Genomic DNA, 20303 nt, shown 5'->3' on the forward strand with positions numbered 1-20303 from the left:
CCACATTTGCGTATATGTCCAAAAGAACTGATAAAGATGTGTCCATGCAAAAATGTGTATATGAATATTTTCAAACGTATTTGTAATTATCAAAAAAGTTGAAAAAATCCAAATATCCATCAGCTGATAAATGGATAGACAAATACAGCATATGCACACAATGGAGTATTATTCAGCTCTAAAAAGAAATGAAGTACTGATTCATGCTATAAAATGAATGAAACTCAAAAACAGGCTAAATATAAGAAACTGGTCACAAGGGATCACATATTATGATTCTTTTTTTATTTTCCAGTATAATAAAGAAGAATGAAATTATAATATTTGCAGGTAAACAGATGAAGCTGGGGAATATCATGCTAAGTGAAATAAGCCAAATGCAAGAAACCAGAGGTGGAATATTTTCACTGATAAGCAGATGCTTATCCATAATGGGGGTTAGGGAATAATGAAGGAACTATGGATTATGCATATGGGAGTGAGAGGAGGAGAGGGGGAGTAGGGATGGGAAGGACAGTGGAATGAGATGGGTATTATTACCCTGTACAAATGTATGATTACTGCTACAGTTGTGACTCTGCACCATGTACAGTTGGAGTGCATTCTACTGTCATGTATAACTAATTAGAACACATTTTTTAAAATGTTCAAGATAGAGAAATTAGATAGGGGCTTGCCTCACACTTTGACATTAGTGGGTAATGGGGAATGACTACCAAAGGGTATGGGGGTTCATCTTGTTGTGAATGAAAATGTTCTAAATTGATGGTGAAGATTGTACATCATGAGTCCGGAAAAATTCTCTGAATTGTGCACATTGTGACTTTTGTTAGATGAATTGTATGCTAACTTTAAAATTTTAAAAAAGAAGAACCCAATCCAAAAGTATTTATGTATCTATTTTTCTGGGTGGAAGAACTACATAAATGTTTTTAGTTTCTTCATAATAGAAAGCATTATCTGTTATTTCCAATCAATATTTATAATTTAATTTTTTATTATAGACAGACACAATAACATTATTTGATTTATTTATTTTTTATATGGTGCTGAGGATCGAACCACATGCCTTACATATGCTTTGCAAGTGGTTTACTACTGAGCCACAGTTAGAGCCCCAGCATTTATAATTTGTAAAGTAAGAAAAAATTTTGAAACTCTAATATAAAAATGGACAGTTTTAATATTCAATTTATAAAAGAAAGGATATAAAATAGCTACACATTCTCCAGCTATGCAACATAAATGTATAATACTAGGAATGGAAAAATAGGATAAAATTAAAATAAGTATCAAAAGTGATAAAATTGGAAGAATTTTTAAAAATTTAAACTTTTGTGGATGGTAACGTTTATCTGTAGGAGTATGGGAAATGATCACATTTGCCTCATAAATTGTATTGTGGTTTTATTTGATATTGAAAATCCTTATGACAACATTATCAAAGAGGGTGCATTCTTCATTCTTCAAATCTTCCCAAGAATGTTTCCCCTATTTCTTACTGGAATTTTTGCTTCTCCTAATCTTTCCCGGTTTTCAAAATGAGTTTTCTTTTTCTAACTGGGTTACGTTTATCCAAATTGTTCATTTAACATAGATTTAGGTTTTTAACTTTGAATAATATTTCATAATAAAGTGAACTTTTCATACTTATTCAGTTTTTAAAATTTTCTTTCATCAATTCTTTTGAATCTTTAATTGGTTACATTTCTGATTTATAAATATCACAATTATTTATGACTCAGTTGTGGATAGTAAACCTTCTCTTTTCTAATTTGTTTCACATAGGGATCATTATATTTAAATTTAAATGACTATGTACATGAATAAATGTATTCAACTTAGATATAAATATCATTGTTTTCTTATGCCTACTTGTTACCATGTAGAGAAATATAAGACTCTCAGATTTTTATTTTTCTCATATATATATAGTAATAATATACTATATATGGGATACAAAATAACATTTATGTATGTATATTGCATGTCTGGGTGTAGGAGTGTATACGTATATAAATATGGTGGCAATCTTTGTTGGGTGGCACACACCCACCAAAACCACGGTGGGCAAGGTCCATTGGTGGAAGCTGTGACATAACCCTGCAGGGAGACACCACAAGGACCGCCTTCACAGAAGCGGCCAGCATCAGGGAGTCTTCCCCATGAGGAAAAGCGAGATAAGAGGCTGTGGTCTCTGGCCCACCAATTCAGCTCTGCTCTGAGGAGGTCAGCCAGCCAGCAGCACTGCCAAGTTGTGCCGGAGCGCCACTCTTGGCTCCACCCGGCTGCCGTCGCTCTCCCCAGCGCATGCGCGAAAAGCAGACGGGCATTCAGTTCAGGGTGCGAAGGATGCATGAGGTGCCCTGCTCCAGGAAGCGTCCAGTATGCCCTCTTCACCACCACATGCCGCCCAGAGGCCACCTGGCCTGGCCTCCTGGACTGCCTCCTCCCGCACCTGAGGCGGATGCCCTAAGTACGCGTCCTTAGATTCTGGCGGCTTTCCTGGCTACAGAACCATGCCTGGTTGACCAAGCCCCCCCCACACACCCCTCCTCGTACTGGATCCCCAGACTGGATTTCAACGCCCCTGCCCGGCAGAAGACACAAGGCAACAAAACACGTGAGGGTTAGGCAGCCAAGGCACCAGCAGGGCAACTGGGTAAGCTCAGAAAGCAGTCAGGTTTGGGTTTCAAACAGGCAGCTCTTGGATTAAACTATGAATGCTGGGGGCACTGAGGGGCGGGGGCACTCAGGGGGCATTGGATCTGGTAGGAAGGCTAGGAGAAAGGAACAGAGGAGGAGGGCAGGACGAGGAGGCAGGACGAGGACCACCAGGCAGAGGAGGAGTTCTTGGGGTGGGGCAGGCCCTCCTGGACTTGGAGTGTCTTTTGTTGCCTTTTGGAAAAGAGAGTACAAAATAAAGGACACAGAAATTAGAAGGGTGAAAAAGGAAGCGGAGAGTGAGTGAGTGTGTGTGTGGGGTAGGAAGGTGTGACCATAAAGGGCCAGGGCATGAAGGAGAACCAGGGTTGTTGGCGAGGCCTACCTTCCCAGCCTGAGAACTGCCATTTGGGTCTGTGTCAGAACCCCTGACTAGAGGCTGAATATGACACGCGCCACAGTGGCCCACAGCGGGAGCTGTCTGGGTGCCCGGGGTGTACACTGAGGGACAAGTCTGTGACATCCTTTATCCAGTGCTCATTGTTACTTCCCACAGGTAGCAGCGCTTCTGGAAGAGTAGGTGATGGATTGAAGGACAGCTGCAGGCAGGGACTTGAGATCCTGGAGACAACAGGTACCTGAAGTCAGTCAAGAGGCAGGGGAAAAAGAGGTGGTGGAGCAGACGACCCCAGCATTTTGGGTAGGTGGAGAATCCTGCCATGGGAAGGCCACCTGGAGATCAACTGCCAGGTAAGTACTGCATTGCCACCCAGTGCTCAGCAAAGCCAGGGGCACTAGTGGATGGATGACATGCTATCTTGGTTGATGACCTTGCTAAAGGAGGAAAATATTTTCTATGCTGGGAGGAAATATATTTGTTAGAGAATTTAAAAGAGGGAATTGTGGGTGGAACCTAGGTGGTTGTTCCAAGAAAAGGGATTGTGTCCGGGCAGAAAAGTCCAGAAGGTGATCAGGTGCAGAGGATATTGCATCTCCTGGACTATGTTTGGGAAATTCCTGTGTACCATGCAAGTGCCTGTAGTGGGATGTTAATAAGGGGAGAGATGGCCAGGAGAGAGCCCTGGTCACCCCACCCAACTGACTTTTCCTTTGATTTCTCTCCTTCCGATGAGAGATCCAAGGTATTAAACATGAGGTCTGGCTGAGCTGATAGACTCTGTGTGTATGTGTGTGTGTGTGTGTGTGTGTGTGTGTGTGTGTTATTTGTGTACCTGTACCTATGTGTGCCCATCCATGCTTGCATGAGATTCTTGGGTGTGGCCCATGTTTGATTTCATAGGGTGTTTATGACAGCATCTGAGCCAGACACCTGTAGGGGCCCCATGCCAGAATTGCACATCAGGTATCCAAGAAAAAATGTTGGTCTTGGAATAAAGCAGGGGAAAGTACTTAGGTGGTGTGTAATTGACACATGCATGCAGTCAATTCTAGCTTGGCAGTGGTTGCTGAATTGTAGTGGATCTCCTTTCTGGAATCCTCTTCCGGCATAGTCTCCTTAGAGCAGGGCTGATTTCTGCTTGTTTTTAAGTTAGAGACTTGGAGGGTGAAAACTGGAGCAGTAGATTGTGCTTATCTTCCTGGCTAGGTGTGTGTTGCATTTGTTGTTGATATGCATGCAAATGCACTTGTGCAACTCTTCTGACATGCTGGTTGGCAGTGAAGAGAATGCAGGCGTTTTGGTATTTCTCCCAGGTTCTTCTGTTTCTTGTGTGTGTGTGTGTGTGTGTGTGTGCGTATGAGTGTGTATATATATACATATATTTATATATTAATGCATTACATATATAACAGTGTGTAAGCTGTGAGGGTGCATGTAGTTGTGCTCACGCATTTGCGTCTATGTATATAAATAAGGTGACACTGTTTGTAGGGAGGCTCACAACCTCAGTGTCCCCGGAGGGCAGTGTCCATGGTGGAAGTTGGGATATCACCAGGCAAGGAGGCGTGTCAAGGACCACCTTCACTGAAGCCCCATGCATCAGTGAGACTTCCCTGTGAGGCAAAGCCAGAGAAGAAGCTGTGGACTCCGTCCCACCAATTCAAGCCTGCATGGTGGAGCGCTGCCAGCCAGCAGCACCCGGAAGTTGTCCATGAGCGCTACTCTTGGCTCCTCCCGGCTGCCATCACTCTCGAGCGCGCATGCACGAAAAGCAGATGGGCATTCTGTTCATCGCATGCGGGACCCTTGAGGAGCTGTGCTCCGGGAATCGTCCAGTGCACTCTCTTCCCCACCGCATGGCGCTCAGAGGTCACCTGGCCTGCCTCCTGGAGCACCTACTCCCGCACCTGAGGCGGCCATCCGGAGTACTCGTCCTTAGCCTCTGGCGGCTTTCCTGGCTCCAGCACCGTGCCTGGTCACTCAAGCCCCCCGCTCCTCATGCTGGATCCCTGTGCTGTCTTAGGACGCCGCTGCCAGGTAGAAGACCCAAGTCAAGAAAACACATGATTGGTAGGCAGCCAAGGCACCAGCTGGGCAACTGGGTATGCTCAGAAAGCACTCCTGGTTGGGTTTCAAGGAGGCAGCTCTTGGATTACAGCTATGAATGCTTGGGGTGGGGAGTCGCTGGACACTCTGGGGGCACTGGTTCGGATAGGATGGGGAGGAGAAATGAGCAGAGAAGTGGAGCAGCAGTAGCCAGGACCAGGAGCAACAGGCAGAGGAGGAATTCTCGGGGTGGGGCAGGCCTTCCTGGAACTTGGAGTGTCTTTTGTTGCCTTTTGGAAAAGAGAGTACAAAATAAAGGAGACAGAAATTAGAATGGTGAAAAAGGAAGTGGAGAGTGAGTAGTGTGTGTGGGGGTTGGGAAGGTGTGACCAGAAAGGGCCAGGGCATGAAGGAGAACCAGGGTTGTTGGCGAGGCCTACCTTCCCAGCCTGAGAACTGCCATTTGGGTGTGTGTCAGAGCCCCTGCCTAGAGGCTGAATATGACCCGCGCCACAGTGGCCCACAGCGGGAGCTGTCTGGGTGCCCGGGGTGTACACTGAGGGACAAGTCTGTGACATCCTTTATCCAGCACTCATTGTTACTTCCCACAGGTAGCAGCGCTTCTGGAAGAGTAGGTGATGGATTGAAGGACAGCTGCAGGCAGGGACTTGAGATCCTGGAGACAACAGGTACCTGAAGTCAGTCAAGAGGCAGGGGAAAAAGAGGTGGTGGAGCAGATGACCCCAGCATTTTGGGTAGGTGGAGAATCCTGCCATGGGAAGGCCACCTGGAGATCAACTGCCAGGTAAGTACTGCATTGCCACCCAGTGCTCAGCAAAGCCAGGGGCACTAGTGGATGGATGACATGCTAACTTGGTTGATGACCTTGCTAAAGGAGGAATATATTTTCTGTGCTGGGAGGAAATATATTTGTTAGCGAATTTCAAAGAGGGATTTGTGGCTGGAACCTAGGTGGTTGTTCCAAGAAATGGGATTGGGTCTGGGCAGAAAAGTCCAGAAGGTGATCAGGTGCAGAGGATATTGCATCTCCTGGACTGTGTTTGGGAAATTCCTATGTACCATGCAAGTGCCTGTAATGGGATGTTAATAAGGGGAGAGATGGCCAGGAGAGAGCCCTGGTCACCCCACCCAACTGACTTTTCCTTTGATTTCTCTCCTTCCGATGAGAGATCCAAGGTATTAAACATGAGGTCTGGCTGAACTGATAGACTCTGTGTGTGTGTGTGTGTGTGTGTGTGTGTGTGTGTGTTTGTGTACCTCTACCTGTGTGTGCCCATCCATGCTTGCATGAGATTCCTGGGTGTGGCCCATGTTTGATTTCATAGGGTGTTTATGACAGCATCTGAGCCAGCCACCTGTAGGGGCCCCATGCCTGAATTGCACATCAGGTATCCAAGAAAAAATGTTGGTCTTGGAATAAAGCAGGGGAAAGTACTTAGGTGGTGTGTAATTGACACATGCATGCAGTCAATTCTAGCTTGGCAGTGGTTGCTGAATTGTAGTGGATCTCCTTTCTGGAATCCTCTTCCAGCATAGTCTCCATAGAGCACGGCTGATTTCTGCTTGTTTTTAAGTTAGAGACTTGGAGGGTGAAAACTGGAGCAGTAGATTGTGCTTATCTTCCTGGCTAGGTGTGTGTTGCATTTGTTGTTGATATGCATGCAAATGCACTTGTGCAACTCTTCTGACATGCTGGTCGGCAGTGAAGAGAATGCAGGCGTTTTGGTATTTCTCCCAGGTTCTTCTGTTTCTTGTGTGTGTGTGTGTGTGTGTGTATGAGTGTGTATATATATATATATATATTTATATATTAATGCATTACATATGTAACAGTGTGTAAGCTGTGAGTGTGCATGTAGTTGTCCGCACGTGTTTGCGTCTATGTATATAAATAAGGTGACACTACTTGTCGGGTGGCTCACAACCTCAGTGTCCCCGGGGGACAGTGTCCATGGTGGAAGTTGGGATATCACCGGGCAAGGAGGCGTGTCAAGAACCGCCTTCACTGAAGCCGCATGCATCAATGAGCCTTCCCTGTGAGGCGAAGCCAGAGAAGAAGCTGTGGACTCCGTCCCACCAATTCAAGCCTGCATGGTGGAGCGCTGCCAGCCAGCAGCATGGGGAAGTTGTCCATGAGCGCTATTCTTGGCTCCACCTGGCTGCCATCTCTCTCCAGAGCATATGCACGAAAAGCAGATGGGCGTTCTGTTCAGCGTGCACGGGACCCTTGAGGCACCATGCTCCGTGAAGCGTCCAGTGCACTCTCTTCCCCACCGCATGACGCTCAGAGGCCACCTGGCCTGGCCTCCTGGAGCACCTCCTCCCACACCTGAGGCAGCGATCCGGAATACCCGTCCCTAGCCTCTGCCGGCTTTCCTGACTCCAGCACCATGTCTGGTCGCCCTAGTCCCCGCTCCTCATGCTGCATCCCTGTGCTGGCTTTGGACGCCCTTGCCAGGCAGAAGACCCAAGTCAAGAAAACACATGAGAGGTAGGCAGCCAAGGCACCAGCAGGGCAACTGGGTATGCTCAGAAAGCAGTCAGGTTTCGGTTTCAAGGAGGAAGATCTTGGATTACAGCTATGAATGCTTGGGGCGGGGAGGCGCGGGGACACTCAGTGGGTACAGGTTCGGGTAGGACGGGTAGGAGAAATGGACGGAGGAGAAGGGCACAGAGTCCAGGACCAGGAGCAACAGGCAGAGGAGGAGTTCTCGGGGTGGGGCAGGCCTTCCTGGAACTTGGAGTGTCTTTTGTTGCCTTTTGGAAAAGAGAGTACAAAATAAAGGAGACAGAAATTAGAAGGGTGAAAAAGGAAGTGGAGAGTGAGTGAGTGTGTGTGTGGGGTGGGAAGGTGTGATCAGAAAGGGCCAGGGCATGAAAGAACATCAGGGTTGTTGGCAAGGCAGCCCTTCCCAGACTGAGCACTGCATTTGGGCCTGTGTCACAGCCCCTGCCTACGGGCTGAATATGGCACGCGGCACATTCACCCCAGGTGGAGCTCTGTTGGTGCCCGGGGTGTACACCGAGGGACAAGTCTGTGCCATACTTTATCCACACCCTATTGTTAGTTCCCACAGGTAGCAGCGCTTCTGGAAGACTAGGTGATGGATTGAAGGACAGCTGCAGGCAGGGACTTGAGATCCTGGAGACAACAGGTACCTGAAGTCAGTCTAGAGGCATGGGGCAAGGAAGTGGTGGAGCAGGCGACCCCAGCATTTTGGGTAGGTGGAGAATCCTGCCATGGGAAGGCCACCTGGAGATCAACTGCCAGGTACGTACTGCATTGCCACCAAGTGCTCAGCTATGGCAGGGGCTCTAGTGGATGGATGACATGCTATCTTGGTTGATGACCTTGCTAAAGGAGGAAAATATTTTCTGTGCTGGGAGGAAATATATTTGTTAGAGAATTTAAAGAGGGATTTGTGGCTGAAACCAATGTGGTTGTTCCATGAAATGGGATAGGGCCCGGGCAGAAAATTATAGAAGGTGATCAGGTACAGAGGATGTTGCATCTCCTGGACTGTGTTTGGGAAATTCCTGTGTACCATGCAAGTGCCTGTAATGGAATGTTAATAAGGAGAGAGATGGCCAGGAGAGAGCCCTGGTCACACCACCCAACTGATTTTCCCTTTCATTTCTCTCCTTCCCATGAGAGATCCAAGGTAATAAACATGAGGTCTGGCTGAGCTGATAGACTCTGGGTGTGTGTGTTTGTGTGTGTGTGTGTGTGTTTATTTGTGTACCTGTACCTGTGTGTGCCCATCCATGCTTGCATGAGATTCCTGGGTGTGGCCCATGTTTGATTTCATAGGGTGTTTATGACAGCATCTGAGCCAGCCACCTGTAGGGGCCCCATGCTTGAATTGCACATCAGGTATCCAAGAAAAAATGTTGGTCTTGGAATAAAGCAGGGGAAAGTACTTAGGTGGTGTGTAATTGACACATGCATGCAGTCAATTCTAGCTTGGCAGTGGTTGCTGAATTGTAGTGGATCTCCTTTCTGGAATCCTCTTCCGGCATAGTCTCCTTAGAGCACGGCTGATTTCTGCTTGTTTTTAAGTTAGAGACTTGGAGGGTGAAAACTGGAGCAGTAGATTGTGCTTATCTTCCTGGCTAGGTGTGTGTTGCATTTGTTGTTGATATGCATGCAAATGCACTTGTGCAACTCTTCTGACATGCTGGTTGGAAGTGAAGAGAATGCAGGCATTTTGGTATTTCTCCCAGGTTCTTCTGTTTCTTGTGTGTGTGTGTGTGTGTGTATGAGTATGTATATATATACATATATTTATATATTAATGCATTACATATGTAACAGTTTGTAAGCCGTGAGTGTGCATGTAGTTGTGCACACGCGTTTGCGTCTATGTATATATATAAAGTGACACTGTTTGTCGGGTGGCTCACAACCTCAGTGTCCCCGGGGGACAGTGTCCATGGTGGAAGTTGGGATATCACCGGGCAAGGAGGCGTGTCAAGGACCGCCTTCACTGAAGCCGCATGCATCAATGAGCCTTCCCGGCGAGGCGAAGCCAGAGAAGAAGCTGTGGACTCCGTCCCACCAATTCAAGCCTGCATGGTGGAGCGCTGCCAGCCAGCAGCACGGGGAAGTTGTCCATGAGCGCTACTCTTGGCTCCACTCGGATGCCATCGCTGTCTAGAGCGCATTCACGAAAAGCAGACGGGCGTTGTGTTCAGCGTGTGCGGGACACTTGAGGCGCCGTGCTCTGTGAAGCGTCCAGTGCACTCTCTTCCCCACCGCATGACGCTCACAGGCCACCTGAGGCGGCCATCTGGAGTACGCGTCCTTAGCCTCTGGCGACATTCCTGGCTCCAGCACCGTGCCTGGTCACTCAAGCCCCCCGCTCCTCGTGCTGCATTCCTGTGCTGGCTTTGGAAGCCCCTGCCTGGCAGAAGACCCAAGTCAAGAAAACACATGAGAGGTAGGCAGCCAAGGCAACAGCAGGGCAACTGGGTATGCTCAGAAAGCAGTCAGGGTTGGATTTCAAGGAGGCAGCTCTTGGATTACAGCTATGAATGCTTGGGGTGGGGAGGCGCGGGGACACTCTCAGGGCACTGGTTTCGATAGGATTTGGAGGAGAAATGAGCAGAGGAGTGGGTCAGCAGTAGCCAGGACCAGGAGCAACAGGCAGAGGAGGAGTTCTCAGTGTGGGGCAGGCCATCCTGGAACTTGGAGTGTCTTTTTTTGCCTTTTGGAAAAGAGAGTACAAAATAAAGGAGACAGAAATTAGAAGGGCGAAGAAGGAAGTGGAGAGTGAGTGAGTGTGTGTGTGGGGTGGGAAGGTGTGACCAGAAAGGGCCAGGGCATGAAGGAGAACCAGGGTTGTTGGCGAGGCGGACCTTCCCAGCCTGAGAACTGCCCTTTGGGTCTGTTTACCAGCCTGTGACCAGAGGCTGAATATGGCACACGGCACAGTCGCCCCCAGGTGGAGCTCTTTTGGTGCCAGGGGTGTACACCGAGGGGCAAGTCTGTGCCATCCTTTATCCACTCCTCATTGTTTGTTCTGGCATCGAAGGTAAAATGTACACTTTGGGATGATTGTGGGATTTTTTTAAAATACTGCTGTATGTTTTTCTTCTTTCCAAAAAGTTCATCTAACATTTATTGACTACTTCTTAGGGACACTTGTTAGGTATCATGGCATAATTCTGAGGACTATCCTGTGAACATAAGTATTCTTGTGCAATTCCCATTTAACTAATGTGGAAAATTGCTAAGTCTGACCATCAGATAATTGGTTAAGACAAATCCAAGCCGACACACTATGACTGCAAAGCTTGCATTCTTAATCAGTATACCATCTGGTTTCTCCATTGATGTTTCCTATGAGCTTCATTCATTCACTAAGTGCTTCATTAGACCACATAGTAAGCAGTGAGGATACCATGTAAGATGCAGCCTCACTTTCTTTCCTCAGAGATATTATATTATAATGGAGAGGGCACAAAAGCAAACATGATACTGTGCACATAGGAAAATAAATTTAAAAAAGCCTCCCCCAACTCCCCTGGTTCATAATGGAAAACAAATTTCCATTGATCTGTCCATTTATGGATTCCTTCTTCCTTTGAAAGCGAGGATCTGAGAGATGGTGGGCATAAAGCATTGTTGTAGTGAAGCCTCAGATTTTAGACATCTGTATGCTTGAAAGCACCAATGATAAGAAGTGACAACTTGAGGAATGAGTGAACCTCTGCCTCTGTTCTATCAAGGAACATCCACTTTTTCCCATTTTATATTTCGAGTTACAATATAAGATCATATTTACATATGGGGAAAAAAGGTTCCACTTACATTCACAAAATAAAAGAGAAAAGTTTAAAAGACATTGCTAGAGACAGGTCATGTAGATAGGGCTAGTGTTTTCTTTTCAGTTATTGGACCTAATAACTTCAGCACACACAGGAAAGAATAAAAATAAATTACCTATGTTTTGTGAGAGCCACGGGTCACATTTTCTCACAACCGCTCTCTCGCTCTCACTCTCTCTCTCTTTCTCTCTCTCTCGCTCTCACTCTCTCTCTCTCTCTCTCTCTCTCTCTATCTCTATCTCTCTATCTATCTCTCTCTCTCTCAATCCCACACACACACACACACACACAAGGAAATGCATGCAGAGATACCATCACCACCAAAAAATCATCAAAAACTGGCCATTCCTTCAGGGAAATGTACATTTAACATGCCAGAGAAGCTTTCCCAGGTTTGCCATTTCAGGATCCATACGGTTGAGACTTGTTACTAGGCCCATGGTTCGCCAAAGAATCAAATGCCCCAAGAATCCGTCCACCAATAGGTGCCTTCAGAAGGTCCAGGTGCCATTGCTGCCTAAGATGATTTCACTGGGTTCTGAGCACTGGGCGTTCCAGGGCTGGTGCTTGTGGAGGGGCTCTGAGCTGACGGAAGGAAGGGACTCCATCTTGTGGCATCTCATGAGCATAGTTCTCTTCCATCAAATCGTGGTCCTCCCGACAGTTGTCTGTTCCCAACTTCTTACGGTGAAGTCACAAAACAGCCCCCAGATTCGGGGCCTCACACACTCATGGGCTTATATTTATGTTGTTGCTTGTTAGGAAGCCATTTCTGGATATATTTTCCAGTGGAAAGTTGGGCAGTGAGCACAGTGAATATTGGGCAGGCGAGCCCTCAAAAGTTGGTGACCAAGGTGTGAGGGAAAAAAAAGAAAGCTGTTCAGGGGAACCAAGCAGTCAGATCCACCTTCTTTGGCTCCTACAGTCTCTCTTTTGCCTCCTCAACAAGGGCTGGCGAAGTTTTCTCTCACTATCACCAGGTCACGTGGGAGCTCTCCCCTATGAGGTCCTGCAGCTCTTCCTAACCTCAGCTCATCTCGGTCCTCGATATACCATTTCCCTCTTGTTGCGCTAGATTCCCCAAAGACCCTCTTGATTCACCTCTGGAGCTTGGCTCAAGCTGTTCATTCACTCAGCCGTGCCTCTCCCACATATCCACCACTGAACACCTCCTTGTCCATCTTCCTTTGAAAGCAAGGACTGAGAGGTGGTGGGCATAAAGCAGTATTGTAGTGAAGCCTCAGATTTTAGACATCTGCATGGTTGAAAGCATCAATGATAAGAAGCGAAAACCTGAGGAAGCAGTGAACCTCTGCCTCTGTTCTATCAGGGAACATCCACTTTCTCCGGTTTTATATTTTGAGTTACAATATAAGATCATATTTGCAGATGGGGAAAAAAAGGTTCCACTTACATTCCCAAAATCAAAGAAAAAGTTTTAAAAGGCATTGCTAGAGACAGCTCATGTAGATAGGGCTAGGGCTTTCTTTTCAGTTACTGGACCTAATCCCTTCAGAACACACAAGAAAAAATAAAACTACATTACCTATGTTTCGTAAGAGCCAAGAAAAACATTCTCTCACAATCTCTCTCTCTCTCTCTCTGTCTCTCTCTCTCTCTCTCTGTCTCTCGCTCTCTATTAATTCCTCACACACACACACATGCACATGCATGCAGAGATACCATTCCCACCAAAAAATCATCAAAAACTGGCATTTCCTCTCAGGAAAATGCACATTGAATGTTTAGAGCAACTATGGCGAGTGGGTTTCCCCTTTCCAAGGAAAAGGGTTAAAGATTTTTGCATGATCCAGGCATTCTCTTCTTTAAACTCTAGCCCAATACTTCATAATCTTATTTCTCTCTACTTTAAGAACAATTCTCAGAAAGTATTCATGATGTTCTCATGTGCTGAATTGCAGGAGTCTCTTCCCTTTTGGGCAACCATGGATCTCTTTTTGCTATGGATGTGTTCCTGGGTATAATTGTAGGAGGTACTCACCAGCCCTTACTCTAAGCAAATCTATAGACCAAGCAGATGATTCTGCACACACTAAAGCATCCAGCACCTATATTTGAACAAGACAGGATTAGGGAAGTATACCCTGGGGTATGGTGGAAAGATCAGGAACTCTATTGTCAGGCAGATGCAAATTGGAGAAGTGGCTGAGGAACAACACAACCACAACAAAATATAAGATAATGGCATATGCCCTTGGATCCTTTCTCTTCATCAGTAAGAGAAGACTCATGATAGCCATGTTGCAGTGTTCTTGTATAAGAAACAATACAGAGATGACCACCGAAGATTCAATACATCATAGATATCCGCCATTCAGCCCATAGTGTGGTGTGGTTCATGGGCCTCATGATGACTTGTTTGACCGGTGCCATAGCCATTGTGGACTGCCATTCCTGTGTGCCCTCAGCAACTGTCAATCTTGGGGCAATTGAACTTACCATCCTGCAGAACAGCACTGCCTTTGTGGACCTAGCACAGGGTCTTGCACACGTTTGAGCTTAAATCCTGGAAGGAGGGACCTGAGCTCGTCCACAAGTATTGATACCATGTGTCCCTTCAATGCCAACCTCCAGTTCTCATTGTATTGGTTAGACTTGTGCCACCAACAAACAGGACAAGAACATTGCCCTCCTACCGGCAAATGAGACACAACAGACTGACTTTTCCAAAAATCTTTAATAACGTGACATCCAAGTGGGCCCTCTGCGTCAACATGGCTGCAGGGTGGTTAGCTCCACTTTCTGATCATACGCTTCTTACATAAAGCTCCCACCTTCAGTGAGTGGAGGCTACAGATATGAAGCCAAACTTGGCATTGAAAGAGTTCATTCCAGGGCCAGTGTGGGAAGGGAATGGTAGTGGACATTCCTTTCAGGAAAGATGTCCAACGGGTAGGAGACAGTGCGTTCCAACATGGGAGGCATTTTGTGGAGGGGTGGGGCAAAGGGTATCTCTTGAAAGATGGGAATCGGGAATGGGGGTGTGGTGTGGCGCTGTGGTATCCCATTAGACGCGGGCTGCCCTGAGACCGCCAGAGCAGCTTTCATAGCTCCAGGGGTCTCTGCCCTGTGCATGCTGCCTCTGAGGCCATAACCCCTGGCTTCAGGGGTGGTTGACTCCCACAGACAATGTGGAATATGGTCTTTCATCTCACTGATGGTAACAGCTGTGGGAGGGCCTATTTGAATAGTTGCATCGATACCATGGCGTTTCTGCATATTGATCCAGTACAAGAGTGGACTGTAAATGAAGGTGGAAGCGTTCATCACTTCCACCCACTGCTGGGCACGCTTCTCCCGCCGCAGCTTCTTCCTCCAGTGAATTAATATGATGCAGCCGCCGGTTACTACACAACACAGTCCCATGAGTCCAAAGTACAGCGAGACCCAGGCTGAGGCAGTAAAAGAAAGAAAAGAGGCAGCTGACTGACAACTCTGGCTGGGACTGAACTGTTTCTCATTCCTCTCCTTGATTTGGCTCATTCATCAATCCATTCCCTCCCTCCCTCCTTACATACCTAGCTCATCATTTTATTATTAGTTAAAGCTAGGTCTGCAGGGAGCCTAAGAGTCCATGTTCACCTTTCAGAGATAAGGGAGACTAGGTCTAGAGGAAACATGACCTGCTGAGACTCAGTCAGGCCTTCTGGCTCCCAGTCCAGGACCCACACCATCCCTCAGACTGATCAACTGAACTTAAGGGCAAGGCCCTCAAGGAACCACTTGACAAGGGCACCAGTGTATCTTTTCTGGTTGGCTTACATCATGGTTTCTGCCTTCTAAACCTCCTTAGTATCCTAGAGGAGTCTGTCTCTTAACTATTTAGCACTCCACGCAGGCAGCCACCACCCCATGAATACAAAGCATCTTCCCTGAAAGTTTGTCCCCACACTCAAAGGACTGAAGGGATACTTACTGCCAGCAAGGCCCAGGTTTGCCATTTGAGGATCCATACCGTTGAGACTTGTTACCAGGCCCATGGCTCGGCAAAGAATCAACTGCCCCAAGAATCTGTCCACCAATGGGAGCCTTCGGAAGGCCCAAGTACCATTGTTGCCTAAAGATGATTTCACCGGGTTCTGAGCACTGGGCGTTCCAGGGCTGGTGCTTGTGGAGGGGCTCTGAGCTGACGGAAGGAAGGGACTCCATCTTGTGGCATCTCATGAGCATAGTTCTCTTCCATCAAATCGTGGTCCTCCCCACAATAGTCTGTTCCCAACTTCTTACGGTGAAGTCACAAAACAGCCCCCAGATTCGGGGCCTCACACACTCATGGGCTTATATTTATGTTGTTGCTTGTTAGGAAGCCATTTCTGGATATATTTTCCAGTGGAAAGTTGGGCAGTGAGCACAGTGAATATTGGGCAGGCGAGCCCTCAAAAGTTGGTGACCAAGGTGTGAGGGGAAAAAAAAGAAAGCTGTTCAGGGGAACCAAGCAGTCAGATCCACCTTCTTTGGCCCCTACAGTCTCTCTTTTGCCTCCTCAACAAGGGCTGGCGAAGTTTTCTCTCACTATCACCAGGCCACGTGGGAGCTCTCCCCTATGAGGTCCTGCAGCTCTTCCTAACTTCATCTCATCTCGGTCCTCCATATACCATTTCCCTCTTGGTGCGCTAGATTCCCCAAAGACCCTGTTGATTCACCTCTGGAGCTTGGCTCAAGCTGTTCATTCACTCAGCAGTGCCTCTCCCACATTTCCACCACTGAACACCTCCTTATCGTCCCAGGTGGTCAGCTATCCCTACTCTGGGAAAACAGTCCCTTCAGCTGAATTCCCTCAACCTCATTACCTCCGGTTGGAAGAGACTTGGAGAATTGTCTAACCCAAGTCCTCTCATATGCTTGAGTACTGATGGCACAACTTTCCTTCTCAGTAACCCATCCCCCATGGTTCCATTGATTCAGGGACTTGCTTACCACCACCTGAGACAACTTGCTTCATTTATGACCAGCTCAGATTGAAAGCCCATCTCCTAAGGAAGGCTGGCTCAACCTCCCAGTAGGTTGTGCCAGTGGTCCTGACTTGGCCCCTTGTCAGTCTTCAGTTACTCCCATCTTTATCAGTAGCCAGAATGTTCCTTTTAAGAATAGATGGGGTTACTCTGCTCGAACATCCCTTGACTTCCCCCTCTCACTCACAGTGCTACCTGCAGGCTGCAGGCAGGTCCTGGAAATGCCTTAGTCTCTCACTCTGTGGTCCAGCTGTGCTCTCATTTACAGTGAATGATGAATATCTATTTTTCATTTTAGGACCTGTGAAGAAGGCAAGGGAAGAAAGAGGTGGCTGGTGCTGCAGTGTTTGCCATTGATCCAGAGGTTTTCCAGTGGACCTCAGGTTCCTGCAGGCTGCCTGGGCCCGAGCCAGGGCGTGACCACACGGAAGATGAGGAAGGGGAGCTCTGCCTGTTCTCTGTTGCTCACTTCTGGTCAGCACACCCACATTCAGCTCATCAAAGTTTAGGAGGTGTGATTTTGTATTCAGTCATCAGAAAAAGAATGACATGAATTACAACACCCAACTTTTCAGATCTGAGAATGTTTGACATGCCAGGTGTCATGAGGAATCTGACTTGTTCTCAGACATAGCCCAGAAAAGTAAAAGCAAAGTACTTTTGCACAAGGGTGTGCTACCAAATCAGGTCTGCAGAGCAATCACACCTGGGTTGGCAGTCCACATCCCTAATGCAGCTCTGACCCTTGACCTGGTGAAACAAATTGAGGGGTACAATTTATGACTTTGGGTATAATTGAGGTATAATTGAGACTCCTCATTTCTGTCTAAAGTTTCCTTAAAAATAGAATTTAATCCTTCTGCTAACCATTAACATATAGTGTTAGGATCATTGGATTAGAAGAGCACTTGACTTTGGTTTGGTACGGACACAATAGTTAATATTGACTGATGTGTTACCTCCATTATGGACATAACAAAGGCACTAGACTGTGTTGGCTTTGAGCCCTTCTCCAGTAAGTATTATTCACTTTGGAAAATCAATATAGCCTCCCTTAATTTCTTTTGATTGGGAGAAAGAAGGACATTGGGAGGCTTTATCCTAACATTTGGTGCTACATAATCTTACGGAACCAGGCTTTTAGCCCGGCTTACTTGGTGGCATGTAGTCCCAGACCAGGGTTATTGCACAAGTCCCAGGATGTTTAAAGGTCTTTCATATCCAGGTTTTTATGCTGTTGTAACATGACCGCTTCAACTCTTTCCATCTGACTGATGTATAACGCTAACTTGTGCTCTAGCCTCTATCCCCCTTATGCAAAATGTTTGGGAGTAGAAGTGTTTGAGATTTCCAAATATTTGCATGTATACAATGAGAGAGCTTCCTTATGGGTAGTCACTTCACAACATGAAACATTTATATTTCTGATACACGTTGCTTGATATTTAGGATGGGGTGCATTCTTTTTCTTCCTTTGTTGTTGTGTTTGCTGCAGTTGTGAGTCTTGAACTGAGGACCTTGCACATGCTAGGCAAGCACTGTGCCACTGAGTTACATCCCCAGCCTCCGATGAAATCTTATGCACTGTTTGTATACACCTTCTTTTTTCTGGTACTGGGGATGGAACCCAGGGGCACATAACTACTGCATCACATCCCCAGCTCCTTTAACTTTTTATATTATATTTTGTGACAGGGTTTTGCTCAGTTGCTTAGGGCCTCACTCAATTGGTTAGTCTTTAACTACCAATTCTCCTGCCTTGGCTTTCTGTGCGGCTGAGATTACAGGCATGTGCCACCACACCGTGGACACCTTCTTTTGACTGTGACCCATCACATGAGGGCGCACGTCGAATTTTCCCCTTATGTGATATTCGCAGATTTAGGAGTATTTCAGGTTCTTTTGTTAGCAATGGTGAAACTGCATAACATACTCCGGTGAGGAACTTCTATTGAAAACTTAAAGTAATATACTCTTGATTCACCTTCACTTGTCTATAGACATCTCAATGCAAACCTTTAGCTTCACACTCAGTATGCTACATAATTTTCAACTATTTCTCTTATAATAATACATGAATAAATGCCCTTAAAGACCTTTGATACTAGTATACTTGGGTGTTAGACTTGATTGTACTAAAGCATACATGGTTTTACAGATGAAATACAGAGTTTCACATCAAAGCCATCAGCGCTGTCAAAAGTTTCAGTTTCTTCGAGACCGAATTGCAAAAGCTCCCCAACAATGGACTTATCTCCCTACCAAGAATTTCTAGCATCGAAGGTAATATATACACTTTGGGATGATTGTGGGATTCTTTCAACTAACTCTTGTATGTTTTTTTACTTACCCAAAAATTCATCTAATATTTATTGAGTACTTCTTAGGGACACATGTTCGGTATCATGGCATAATTCTGAAGACTATCCTGTGAACATAAGTATTCTTGTGCTATTCCCATTTTACTAATGTGGAAAATTGCTAAGTCTGACCATCAGATAATTGGTTAAGACAAATCCAAGCCGACACACTATGACTGCAAAGCTTGCATTCTTAATCAGTATACCATCTGGTTTCTCCATTGATGTTTCCTGTGAGCTTCATTCATTCACTAAGTGCCTCATTAGACCACATAGTAAGCAGTGAGGATACCATGGAAGATGGAGCCTCACTTTCTTTCCTCAGAGATATTATATTACAACGGAGAGGGCAGATAAGCAAACATGATACTGTGCAAATAGGAAAATAAATTTAAAAAAGCCTCCCCCCACTCCCCTGGTTCAAAGGGAAAAGAAATTTCCATTGATCTGTCCATTTATGGATTCCATCTTCCTTTGAAAGCAAGGACTGAGAGGTGGTGGGCATAAAGCAGTATTGTAGTGAAGCCTCAGATTTTAGACATCTGCATGGTTGAAAGCATCAATGATAAGAAGCGAAAACGTGAGGAAGGAGTGAACCTCTGCCTCTGTTCTATCAAGGAACATCCACTTTCTCCCGTTTTATATTTTGAGTTACAATATAAGATCATATTTACAGATGGGGAAAAAAGGTTCCACTTACATTCCCAAAATAAAAGAAAAAGTTTTAAAAGGCATTGCTAGAGACAGGTCATGTAGATAGGGCTAGGGCTTTCTTTTCAGTTACTGGACCTAATCCCTTCAGAACACACAAGAAAAAATAAAAATACATTACCTATGTTTCCTAAGAGCCAAGAAACACATTCTCTCACAATCTCTCTCTCTCTCTCTCTCTCTCTCTCTCTCTCTCTCTCTCTCTCTCTCTCTTAATCCCGCACACACACACACACATGCACATGCATGCAGAGATACCATCACCACCACAAAATCATCAAAAACTGGCATTTCCTCTCAGGAAAATGCACATTTAATGTTTAGAGCAACTATGGCGAGTGGGTTTCTCCTTTCCAAGGCAAAGGGTTAAAGATTTTTGCATGATCCAGGCATTCTCTTCTTTAAACTCTAGCCCAATACTTCATAATCTTATTTGTCTCTACTTTAAGAACAATTTCCAGAAAGTATTCACGATGTTCCCATGTGCTGAATTGCAGGAGTCTCTTCCCTTTTGGGCAACCATGGATCTCTTTTTGCTATGGATGTGTTCCTGGGTATAATTGTAGGAGGTACTCACCAGCCCTTACTCTAAGCAAATCTATAGACCAAGCAGATGATTCTGCACACACTAAAGCATCCAGCACCTATATTTGAACAAGACAGGATTAGGGAAGTATACCCTGGGGTATGGTGGAAAGATCAGGAACTCTATTGTCAGGCAGATGCAAATTGGAGAAGTGGCTGAGGAACAACACAACCACAACAAAATATAAGATAATGGCATATGCCCTTGGATCC

At 46.1% G+C, this 20303-nt stretch overlaps 1 long non-coding RNA gene across 1 annotated transcript; it reads left to right on the forward strand.

The window, feature by feature from the left end:
- Positions 1–8214: 8214 nt before the first annotated feature.
- On the forward strand, positions 8215–18706 carry LOC124974612 (uncharacterized). The gene is made up of 4 exons (XR_007106804.1): positions 8215–8402; positions 9544–10071; positions 16733–16946; positions 18593–18706. It is a non-coding gene; the product is annotated as an uncharacterized LOC124974612 (long non-coding RNA).
- The last annotated feature ends 1597 nt before the right edge of the window (positions 18707–20303 follow it).

This window comes from Sciurus carolinensis, unplaced genomic scaffold (genome assembly GCF_902686445.1).
Source record: "Sciurus carolinensis unplaced genomic scaffold, mSciCar1.2, whole genome shotgun sequence".
In the NCBI taxonomy this organism is placed as follows: domain Eukaryota; kingdom Metazoa; phylum Chordata; class Mammalia; order Rodentia; family Sciuridae; genus Sciurus; species Sciurus carolinensis.